The sequence below is a fragment of the Marmota monax genome, unplaced genomic scaffold, assembly GCF_021218885.2.
Source record: "Marmota monax isolate L192 unplaced genomic scaffold, Marmota_monax_Labrador192_F-V1.1 WCK01_AAM20220418_F8-fsc00008, whole genome shotgun sequence".
Taxonomy (NCBI): domain Eukaryota; kingdom Metazoa; phylum Chordata; class Mammalia; order Rodentia; family Sciuridae; genus Marmota; species Marmota monax.
The window spans coordinates 16,785,813-16,798,466 of record NW_026694432.1 but is presented as its reverse complement, the minus strand read 5'-3'; positions in this window follow the sequence as shown (position 1 = coordinate 16,798,466).

Below are 12,654 nucleotides of genomic sequence, written 5' to 3'. Positions count from 1 at the left end.
GCCCCTCCTCCTGATCCTACCCTGCTGCCTGAGAGAAAGCCAGGGGAGCAGGCTACGTTGTTGACCAGAGCCCCTTTCTAGATGATCTCCTATGGCCCCCTGAGCTGCCACTGCCCACATCCTGGCCATCACAGCCAGTCTATCCACCATTAGTGCTTCCTCTCTCTAGCTTGAGGCTGGATCCTCATCACTGTGCAGCCCCTCTTAACAGTTATCAAACCTGGGAAAGAGAGTCTGAGGGTCTGGGCCACAGACCTCCCAGGTGGCCTGTGAGCCTGTCTCCCCTTGCATTGGGATTGGAGGTAAAGATGTACGCAGGACCCTCCAGCATGAATGTGACCAGAATCTCTGGGGTGATTTCATCACGTTCAGATGGGTTCAGTGCTGTGTTGGTGTCTGTTCAGAGACTGGCTCTGTGGCTGGGAAGGTGCAGCCCTAATCTATAGCATCTGCCAATTCTCAAGGTGTAAATCCTCCCACAACAGCCAATTTTAATCACCAACGTGAAGCCCACTGGCTGGCACAATTCCTAAAAATTTAACAAGCAGCTCTCACAAGCTGGGGTTAGGCAGCTCTAGCATCTTCTTTTCCAGAGAGATGGGAAGAGGCGGGGAGCTTGAAGTTTGGGTAGGGGGGTCTGCCTGTCAGTGGGGGAAGCAGAAAAGCCAGGCTTTCCAACCCCATCTTCCCTTGAACACCCAAGTCACTCCCCAGGGAGAAACCCTCTAGCTTCTTGTAGGCCTCCCTTGCATCTCTGGCTCTAACCACTTGACACCCTGCTCAGACCCTCTATCCAATGCATTCCCTACTCAAAAGGCAGCCTGGTACCCACAGCCCCACCCACTTTCTCTGCCTACTCTCTTTAGAAAACAGATACCAGAAAGCCACAGGCTAAGTCACTGTGACCCACAGCTATGTCACTGTAGACAGGTAACCTGAATGTCTGGTGCAGCTCTGCCACCAACTCCCAGGAGGTTCCTGTGTCCTCAGCTTTCCCATCTGTGAGATGGGTGGGAAGTGCCAGCCTCTCCAACAGCCCTTTCAACTGTGATGTTCTGCAATTACTGTCACTTCCCGTCTCAGCCCTGATGACAGCTCAGAGCCTCCTCTTTCAAAGAAATTTCCCCAGCCTCCTAGACCCTCACTGCTCCAGTGGCCCCCCACTGCCTCTGGCTCCCCAGGCTCCCCGATAAGGGGCCCAACTAATTACATTAGGATTTCATGCCAATTAGCAAACAATTACACAGGCAAATTGGTGTCTAATTTGGAGCAATAATGACAGCTCCACTGGCCGAGGAAAGATAGCTGCAGACAAGACTGTTTACCCTGGCCTGGCCCTGTTAGGGCCCCTGCAGGATGGAAGCCGCTTTTGGCCCTGACCTGGGCCAGAGACTGCAATCTTTGTAGGATCTTTAAGCAACTGCTATGCTGATTCCGTCATCTGCCCAGGCCTGCGCTAAGTGACCAGAGTAAAAGAAAGGAACCAATGTGGATGGAGGAGCATAGGGAAGACGACAGGCTGGCTTCACAGAGTTGGTGGGGAGAACTGGAGAGGCAGGGAGAAGGGAAGCCGGCATCGGAGCAGGGAGGACCGAGTGCCAGAATGAGTCAAAGGAGCTCAAAGCTAACGGAGAAACCAGTTGGGCCAGCGCCCAGGATGGAGTGGGGAGTTAAGGCTACAGGGTATGAAGGGCCAGACTGGGACCGTCGTCCCAGGGAATTCAAACATTTTCCTGGAGTTGTTGGGAGCCACTGGAGGGAGGAGGAGACTTGCTGAGGTGCATCTTGGGATCCTGCTCTTGGAACTGACAGCTACCTTCCGTCTGCCGTGGGGTCTGATCTGTCTCCCCTTTTAACTTCTCCAGAATCCACCAGCCTTGTTCAGGACCCCAAGGACCACAGCAGAGCAGCTAATTGTGTCTCCCTACCATTTCTTGTCCATATTTCCTCCAAGAAATTGCCCCAAGGTATAAACTCAACCATGTTCCTCCTTTGCTTCAACCTCCATGAATAAAGGTCAAGGTCCCTCCCCTGACATCACTACTCTTCACCATCTGACCTTTAGGGACCTGCCAGCTTTCCCGCTCTCCTCACCTCTGCGTGCACCCTGTGCTCCAGGGACTAGACACCAGGCCCTTTCACAACTCCCAGCCCCTGACCACGCTGTTCCCTTTGACTGGATCGCCCCCCCCCAAGACCCCTTGCTTGTTACCAAGTGCGCTGCCTCCCCAATTCCTCCAGGAAGGTATCCACTCCTCCCTCCTCTGGGTTCTCTGCAAACTGGGCATGGCACTGGTCACTCTGCCGCCAGGTGTGTGCATCCAGCTCCGCCTGTCCCAGCAGACTCTGAGCTGCTCTGGAGCAGAGTCTGGATTTACCCCATGTCTCCTCCATCCAGCACCAAAAGTGAATGAACAAAGCTGATAAAGGGGTGAGATAAAAGTATTTTCCCCTGAGAACAGTAAGGCAGAAATCCTGAGAAATATTCATGAACCTGGGGAGTGTCTCTCTTAGAAGGAGGAGTGAGGTCCACTTGCAGCCCTCTGCTCATTGAAGCCAAGCCCTGATCTGTCCCACTCCTGTGGTTTCTGAACACCCACACAAAACTCAAAGGTGCCCACCTCTACTAATGCCACGAGGTGTTTTCATCTCTGCCTTCAGAGAAAGTCCCTACAGCTCAGAGTACCCCTAAAGTAATGGCAGCTCTTGTGAGGGCAGTGGCAGAGCAGACTGAACTGCAGTATGAAGGACTGTGGGCAGGCTCGAGGAGGAACCTCCTGATCATAAGCACTCAACGGTCCCAAAAGGAATGACCAAGGCAAGGGAAGCCAAGAAGAGGCCAAGGATGGAACTCAAACCTTCCTGGAGGCAGGGGGATGACCTGGCTGCCATTCCTGGGAGCTTGGTTCTCACTCGGGGGGCTGCAACTCCATCGCAAGGCCCATCACTCATGTTAATTACCGAGAAAAAGTCGATTTCTCCTCATTTCCAGACTCCAAGTGACAGTATCATTAGGCTGGTAATGTGAGGAGAAATTGTGCGTGTCTGTCTTGGAACATGTCCTGAGCCAGAATGGGTGAAGGAATCCCCGCCCCCCGGCAGGGGTTTGTTTCCAAGATACTCCCAAGATGTGGCAGAGGGCCAATCTCCAGAAAATATGCTGTGCCACTAGGCAGAGGTGCTCTCCGTCTCTGTTCAGTGGACATACCAACCAAAGGCAGGGATAAGGAGCCCACAACCCACAAACCTTGCGAGATATGGTCAGAGCAGCTCTTGGACTTACATAAGGAAGCCAGGTATAGTGGCAGGCATGATTGTAGTCCTAGCTACTTAGGAAGCTGAGGCAGAAGGATAGCTTGAACTCAGGAGTTCAAGACCAGCCTAAGCAACATAGCAAGATCCCATCTCAAAAAGAAAAAGAAAAAAAAAAAAAAGTCAGGCATGGTGGTACACGCCTGTAATCCCAGTGACTAGGGAGGCTCAGGCAGGAGGATCCCAAGTTTAAGGCCAGTTTGGGCAACTTAGTGAGACCCAATCTCAAAATAAAAAACAAATAAAAGCGCTGAGGCTGTAGCTCAGTGGTAGAGCATTCCTGGGTTCAATCCCCAGTACAAAAAAAAAAAAAAAAAAAAAGAGTCCTCAGTTCAATGCACCCTGCTCTCCAGGAACAGGTTCTTTTCCCAGCTCCAGTCTTCAAGAGCTGAGGTGGGTGAGGCACAGGCAGGATGTACAAATATAATTATAGCTCAGTGTGATCCATGCATGACACAAAAGAGAACAAAAGGCTTATCCTCAGTAGTAATCAAAGAAATGCAAATTAAAACAATACAATACCCTTTTTTATCCTATTGAAATTAATACAGGTTTCTGTTTTGTTTTGTTTTTTAAAGACAGCAACTGTGTTGATGCGAACTGGAATCTGAGCCATTCTCAGACTCTGTTGACGGAGGGTAAATTGGAACAACTTTTCTGAAAGGCCATTGGGTGGTGGTGTCAAGAGCTGAAAAAACAGACACTTTGGTGCCATTAATCGACTTTTAGGAACTCAAATCAAAGAAAAAAAAATCCAAAGATGTTAAAAAGACCCACGTACAAGGATGCTTATTGCTGTTATTTATAACTATGAAAAATCACAAGCAACATAAATGTCTAGCAATAGAGGGCTGGTAAAATAAATTATGATACATCCCTATCTAAGAATATTATGCAAACATTAAAAGTCATGTTCTTGAAGAATTTTTAATAACCTGGGGAAATGCTCACTATATAATAAGTGAAACACAGCAGGAAACAAAACTGTACAACCAGGATGGTCTCAATTTTATCAAGAAAATATTTAATCAATTCATGTAAAGAAAGTCTGGAAGGAAATAAACTGAGACTTAATCTGAGAGGATTATGGGTGGTTTTTTGTTTGTTTCAATTTATACTTTTCTATTTCTTACAGATTTTCAGGGAAAGAGTCATTAGGAAAGCATGCAGGGTGTATGTGAAGGGAGAAGCCCAGAGTGCTATCAGAGCTCGAAGGCTCTTCTCCAGCTTCCGCAGGTGCAGTCTGGGAAGGTGTCCTGCCCGGGCCTTGCCTGCTCTGAGCCCGGAGTGAGGAAGCTCTGGCCAACAGAAGGAGGCTGGTGTTCAAGGCCAGGAAGATTACAAGCAAAGGCAGCGAGGCCAGAGAGATCCTCACCACACCTGGAAATCCTCGGGAGCTGTGTGGCTGGGGTAAAGGGCAACAGGTGGAGCAGGCAATGGGCAGAAAACAGCCAGGGAAGGCCTAGGCTGGGAGCTGCACTTTGCTTCTACAGCAGTGAGTGTTGGAGGGTCCTCAGCTGTGTTCTAGAAAGATCCTCATGACCAAAGAATGGAGGTGGGGACAGGGTCATGGGACCCAGGGTGAGGCAAGATGTGACACCTAGGAACCAGCAGGGAGCCTAAGGCAGCTGGTCTGGGGGAGAGGGGTGGGCGTGGTCTGGGCCTTGGTGGCCAAGAGGAGGAGAGGAGGGGCCTGTTGGAGCAGGGATTAGGGGAGATTTGACCGGACTCGGTGATTAATTGGAGAGGGGAGGCAGCGTGGGGGAGGGGAGCCTCTGTCGTGGGCACCCAGAGGGTGGATCGCAGTATCAGAAGTGCTTCCCCGATGGTTGCCCCCAGAAGAGCAGACTGGGGGCTTATTTGCTATTTGGCGGCAGAAAATCCTGGGAGAGATTGACCCCATGGCCACAGTGGGGCTGACCTCTGGCTTATCCTGGGCCCCTCTATACCGTCTTCACCTCCACACTGCCCTCCGGGTAGGGAAAAGGCCAGGGGAGGTGAGGGGCACAGGCGGGGGAGGGGCACACTCAGGAAGGCCACAGAGGGCCCTCCCTTGGAACACAGACGCGACAGCCACACGTGGACATGGATCCATAGAGATAGAGCACAGGGACCCTCGGGGACTGAGTCAAGTCACAGGCATTGATGCACACCCAGGGACACAGCCCAAGAGAGGACACTCCACACAGTCACACGCCCCACAGTCCACAGCCTCCCAGTCAGCTCCAGCCTGGGCCTCACACACAGGCCATTGTGCTCTGCCAGAGTCCCCAAGGTCCTCCTGCCTGTGCCACCCCACTCTACATCCCTCCTCCCTCCCCCAGGAGCACAGGACAGAGGGCCGTCTGGCAGAGGGGCCAGCACAGGGGACTGGCACAGGGACCTGCAGCCAAACGGGGCAGCCCAGCTCAGAGGAGGGAGGCCTCCGAGAAAGGGTTGCCACGGCAACAGGCTCCTGCAGAACCAACCAGAGGCTGAGATTCTCGGCTCTTATTTTTAGAAGTTGAGTCTGGACTGGTTGGCTCGGCCAGGGGCCAGGCTCCCACGGGCATGCCCGAGGGCACCCATACCAGAAGGAAGCCCCAGAGGCTCAGGTGGGCACTGCCCCAGCTAAGCTTCTTCCACAACCTGTGGCTCCCTTCCCCAGGGTCATGCCCAAGGGAGGGTCTCCTATTCCCTGTGTTCACACTGACCAAAGCACCCTCTACATCTAGGCCCCAGGGTAGAGACAGGACCCACTGTCCCACTGCAGCCTGTGGATGGCTGTGGTTTAATTTACAGTGTTTCAGGAGAGGGAAGGGGTGGGGGCTCTGCCCAATTGGTATGGTGGTGTGTGAGGCTGTGTGTAAGTATCTGCAAGAGCGCATTCGAGTGTATATCAATGGGGCTGCTCCCCCCTGGACTCCGTGTGTGTGTGTGTGTGTGTGTATGTGTGTGTGTGTGTGTCTATGTTAATGTCCTCTTCCACAAGGAAAAAGAGAGGGAAAACACCACCTCTAACCTTCATTTATGCCTGGGTCTCTTTAAAATGAGGGGAAGAAGCCAGATGTGGTGGGGCATACCTATAATCCTGGCGCCTCCAGAGGCTGAGGCAAGAGGATCACAAGTTCAAAGCCAGCCTCAGCAACTTAATGAGATGCTAGGCAACTCAGTGAGACCCTGTTTCTAAAAAAAAAAAAAAAAAAAAAAGGGCTGGGGGTGTGGCTTAGTGGTTAAATGCCCCTGGATTCAATCCCCAGTACCCCGCCTCCCCCCAAAAAGGAGGGGTGGGGCAGGGGCGGAACAGTGATCTCGGGCTGGAAGAGTGGTGGCCTCCACACACCCGCCTGTCCATAACTTTCCTGTATCTGAGCACACAGCTCCTGAGGTGGTGGAAAAGCCAGAAAGAGCACAGACAGACCCAGGTGGACCTAGCCTGAGTGAGGGGAGATCCTGGAAGAGGGAGCAAGCTGACTTTTGGTGACTCCTCCAGCTGCTGGGGATTTCTCTGTTAATCTGGGACTGCTCTGTTTGCATCTCATTTGCTTAAATTTGCATGACAAGGGCCTGGCTGGCACCAGAGTTCTAAATTCCTGGCCTGGGTAATTGTGTGAAAAAGTCTCTAGAGACCGAGCAGGAATCCTGGGGTCTGGGAAGCAGAGGCCGGAAGCTGCTGGGTTGACATTGAAGGTCCCCATCCAGTTCTAGGATACCCCACTCCTTCCCTAAGCCCTGGTGCAGGAGAGTGGGATGGCTACAAGGATGGAGTGGGAGAGGCGACAAGATTAAGAATTAAGGGCTGGGGTTGTGGCTCAGCAGTAGAGCGCTTGCCTAGCACATGCGAGGCCCTGGGTTCGATCCTCAGCACCACATAAAAAAAATAAAATAAATAAAATAAAGGTGTTGTGTCCAACTATAACTAAAGAATAAAACAGTTTAAAAAATTAAAAATTAAGTCTTCCGGGAGAGCACCCCAACTCCTGAGAGCACCAAGGAGCTGGGCTCAGAATATTCCCATGGGTAGGAATGGTCTGAACTTAGTGAGGGCTAGGGTGGGAGGAGGACAGGCAACACACAGCAGCCTCTGCCCCCACCCACCTCCATAAGAGGGATCCTCTGGCCAGAGAGACTGGCCATGTCATATCCGGGGCCTGCACTTACTAGCTCCAGGACTCTGAGACCTGGGAAACAGGGGTCTCTTCCCTGGGGACCCCCACTTTAGATAATGCCAGTTTGGCCCTCATCTGCATGGGGTGAGGAATTCAAAAGTAAAAAGATCCACATGCCCATAGAGTTATGTCCACCTTCTAGTCTGTACCTCAACCCAGGACCCCAGGATTCCCTGTTCAAGTAGCCCTAAGCCAGCCACCAGGGTCTTTGGATCTTCAAAGGCTGGTCATTTGCCAGGAGTGTGGACCAAGCAGGGACTGGAATGCAGGGTGTCCAAGGCACACATAGGAAGCCCCTGAAGCTGCAGGACTGAGCCCAGGGTGGGCCGAGAGGGGAGATGGGTAGAGGGCTAGGACCCTCTTTTGGTATTCTTGCCCTGGGTTCTTCAAACATTTGAGGTGGCTCTGAAAAGCTGTTTGACCTTGGTCAAGTTGGTTAACCTCCCTGTGCTCCTAAGTAGGGTTAATAATAGTTGCTGCCACCTCTGTTGCTGTGAGGGTGTGCTGAGCTAATTCATGCAAAGCATTAGGACTGTGCCTGGCACAGAGCAAGAGCACGAACGTGTTAGCTATTATTATCTATCATCCCGGGATTTGGCTTTTTCCCTCCAGTTGCAGAAGAAGCACCTTCTCTTTCATTTTGAGAAACTTAGGATGAAGTGGAGTCTGGGGATCTCCCTTCTACTCCTCACTCCACTCTCAGAGCCCAAACCTCCTTTTTCCTTTCCCGCAGCTGCACCTCAGGCCGGGATCCAGGAGGGCAGCCAGGCCATTAGACAGAGTGTAATGATTTATTTAATGTCCTTATTGGTTGAGTGAATCAATGAACAAATGAGTGAATGAAAAACAAAGTTAAAATGAATAAAAGTCAAACTGAAGGCTCCGTGGACCGAGCAGGACAGCCCACCAGGCAGATGTTTTGTCTGTGGGAGCCTCAAATCTGTTTCCCAGACCATCACTGTTTCTATTTTCATTAGCTGATGGGTGGCAGGGGGAGCAAGGGACTGGCTGGGCTCTTTGCAAGTCAGCCCTGGCTCTGGGAAGTGGCTCATCTCTGCTAGAATTAGAGTGTCCACTTGTGTCCTAGGTCCTTTTGTGTCCTGTAGGTGTCTGAGTGTAGGGATGTCTCTGTGTCCAGGTTAGAAGCCCTGGGGCAGGCCCCATCCAGGTCTGCGGCAGGATGGAGGGAGATGTTGGTGAGCCTCATTATCTCCATATTTACACCCCGCCCCGCTGGTACAGCCGGCCTCAAAGCGCCTGCCTGTCAGCCGGCGGGTTAGTGGTGATGGAGAGCTCTCTTGGGGCCAGCCAGGCTCCACCATCTGGCCTGGCTGGTATTGGAGGCGGGAGACCTGTCAAAGGATGCCCCTTGGGCTCTCGGGCCTGGCGCTAGGCAAACCTCAGAGTTGTGGGTGTGTGGGCACGTTTGCCTAGCCTGTGCTCACCCAGGTGTGGCTGTGAGGAGCATTCATGACTGTCTACGTGTATATGTCTGAGTGAAGGTATCCTCTTGGTCTGGAGTTTCTGTACGTGACAGTGCGTCCCACCAATGGTGGATCTTGGCCTTGGGCATTTTCTATGGGAAGCTCTGAGTAGAGGCAGGAGTGCTCTGTGAATTCCTGGCTCAGCTCTCAGTCGGGACAAATTAACCTCAGGCCCATTTCTTTAGAGAGGTTGGTAGTTCCTGTGAGGGAAACCAAGCCAGCTGAGGAGTCCTAAAGCATCCCTGTCTGTCCTTGAGTCCCATTCCCTGGAGGTGGACTTTGGCTTCGAGCATCATCAGAAATCCTAGGTTCACCAGGAAAGCACCCCCTCACCTGCCCCAGCCCAGAGACAGGACACAAGCAAAGCCACTCTGAAGTACAGTCACATGATTACCCAGACCTGGACACATGAACAAAGACACTCACATGTGTAGTCACAAATCCACCAGACACAAGCATGTGTACTCACTCATGCATACAGCATGGCATGCACACACTCATATGGCCACATGTGTGTGCTTACACATAGGAACACACTCATAAAATGATTTTTTGGGAGGGGGTACTAGGGAATGAATTCAGGGACACTCAACCACTAAGCCACCTCCCCAGTCCTATTTTGTATCTTATTTAGAGACAGGGTCTCACTGAGTTGCCCAGGCTGGCCTTGAACTTTCAATCCTCCTGCCTCAGTCTTCTGAGTCACTGGGATTACAGGCATGTGCCACTGCACCCAGTTCATACTCATAAACTGACAAAGTAAATTCTTGCAAAGATGCACACACTTAGAATCACATGCATGCAGACGTGCTTGCATATGTATTCACATGCACTCGGTCACTTCTGTCTCTTCCCACCCTCATCCCAGTTCTCTCAGTCCAGTGCTTCACTGTAGCCCTTTGCATGCTCTTTGCAAGGAGGGCATCAAAGGAGGGCAAATGTCATATGCATGTGGCCCAATGAGCATGAAACTGTGTGCCTATGTCTGTGTCCGTGTGTCACTGTATGTCTGACAGTCTGGATAGTTCTAGCTCTTTGAAAAACAAGGGGATGACTCTTTATGATGAGGAGCATGTTTTTCTGTGCATGTCTGTGTGTATACCTGGAAGGACTTATGTGTGGCCATGTGTACCCACATGTGTGAATGGGAGTGAGTGACGTGGGGATTTTTTATTTCTGTGTAACTGCCCCTTGCAGGCCATCTCTTTCTTGCCTGTGTATGCCTGTCTACGTGCACATTTGCATATCTGTGAGTGTCCCACGCGTACCTGGCTCTGTGGTCCAGGCTCCATAGGCTGACTCTATTCAGAGGCTATGGCCAGCAGAGGCTATGGCCAGGGTGGGGTCAGGTGAGACTGGACTAAATCCCCCAGCCAATGACAGTTGTATTTACCGAGCTCTGAGTAGGACATAATTGCTTCTATTAATCTTTCTCAGGTTGTTAATTGCTCACTTATCGGGTTGTGTATTATGCCGACTGTTGCTCTTAATTCGCCTCCATAGCTGCAGGTGTTTGCTGCCTTATTAACTGTTAATCGGCGCGGCTAGGGATAGAGATTTAATTGGCCTCCAGAGTGGGACACAGGCGGGCCAACCGGGCACTGCCAGGCTCTCAGCCTGTCCCTGGAACTCTCACCTGTGGAGCACAGGTGGCACCAGGGAAGGGGCTGGGCCACTGCCAGCAGTCAGCAGTCCTAAGTACAATAAGAGTCAGGGCGCCAACTGCAAGGCATAGCCCCTATGTGATCCTAACTCTTCCCAGAAGCCAACCGACCAATCAGAACCCAGCTCCTGAACTCCCTCTCCATCACCAACCTTCTACCAGGACAGGAGCCAAGCTCATTTATTTTAATTATCTGAACCTAATTGAGAACTAACATCAACACAGAGTGGAACTGTTTTTTGCCCTTTAACACCTCTTCTGCTTTTTCCATGTGACCCTAGTGATCAAGGTCATAAAAGTTACAGAGACACTGGGAGAAAAGAGAGCAAGAAGCATCCAGCAGAGCAAGAGGAGTTGAAATTAGACCCAAGAAGCACTTCCCAGCCTTTGAGGAGGTATCTGGAGCAGCTGGAGACTACACAAGAGTAAGAGCTTCCAGGAGGAAGTTCTGCTGTCCCATCCCAGCCACGCTTCTGCTTGCACAGCCCCAAGAATAGGGAACTCCCTCCCTCCCACCACTGCCCTGCCGCACAGCTGCTCCTCAGCAAGTGAGTTCTGCACACTGAGTTGACTTCTCCCCTCCAGACTGTTGTAGCAAAGGAGTCCCAATTGTCATCATGGGGAAACTGAGACCCAGAAAGGGTAAAGGAGTGGCTCCAGGGTTCCCCAGTCCTCTCTGGTAGAGGCTCAAGCCTGCTCCAATGTTTCTGCCCTCCACCTTCCCTGTGGCCCTGCTCCATCCCAGACATCTCAGTCCCAGAGGGTACCTTCTCAGCCTCCATCTCCTCTACTCAGTCTTCAAGCCTCCCACCTCAGCGGTCACTGCTGCAGCAGCTTCTGGCTCCAGTGTCTTTGGGTTAAGAATGAAAGATTTTTGGAAACATTGGTGTCCCTGTAAGGATGTAAGCGGTGGGGGGAGGGTCCATGTTGCACCAACCTGGCCTCTAGCCTCCAAGAAGGAAAAACAGGCAAACCAATAATCCTCATCCTGTGCCTGGAATCCAGTCTGCCCTCTCATCTGGAAGTTCTTCCTGGTGTCTAGTTGTCATATCTCGAGCTGCAAAGGAAGTTGATTTGCTTTAGCTGGGTTCTGAAAGGCTATGGGCTCGACAAGGGAGAGAGATACCATGAGTGCCTACTGTGTGCCAGAAGCAGGAATAAATGTGTGTAAAAGAGGCATCCTGTTTCACCTCACATAAACTAGTGAGTTAGGGATTAGTAATCCTATTTACAGAGAAGGAAACTGATCCATAGAGAGGGAAAAACCATACAGGCAGGATAGGGCTGAACTTGGGTTCCAACAAGCCTTGGCTTTGCTTAGGGAGCTGTCTTCCCTCAAGGATACTTGACTGGGTGGCAGTGGCCACTATCAACTCAAGCCACCCACCCCAAACCTGGGATCCCTGATGAGCAAAACACTCACGCATGCACCTCCCACGTACTCATCAGATAAAATGGGAAAGGAGCAAAGGGAACCTTCCGGGGATAGTTACCCAGACAAGCTCAGGCCCCGCCTCTATGTTAATGACATGCAGATATGCAAATTTGCACAAGCAACTGCTCAAACCTTAAGTAGCAATGGGGTGACACAGGAGCAGTTGCTATGGAAATCCAAAAATGTTGCCCCTCCCCACCTCCTGCACCAGCAGGTTCATAGACACGTGCACAAAGACCCAGGGTTCCTCGCTCTGGCGCCCAGAGGATCACGGAGTGGCAGAGGGTGTGAACCGGAAGGATCCCCAGAGACTGTGTCCAGCCGGGGGACGCTGAGACCCGGGGAAAGTCGCAGGAAGGGCACCATCTCGATCCTTGTGGGTCCGGGGCACCTTCCACCACCCAAACCCTTAGGGTAAGGGACGACTCCTACTCCGGCCTAGCAACGCGAGCTCCGCCCAGCGTTGCATAGCAACGTCCCTAGAGCCTAGCAACCCCGGCCACGCCCCCTAGCAACGTCAGGCCTAAGCCGCGCTCCCGGCCCCTACCAAAAGAGAGACGGGGAAGGGACAGTGGACTAGGGCTAAAAGGTGGGTGGGGGTCACGTCACCCA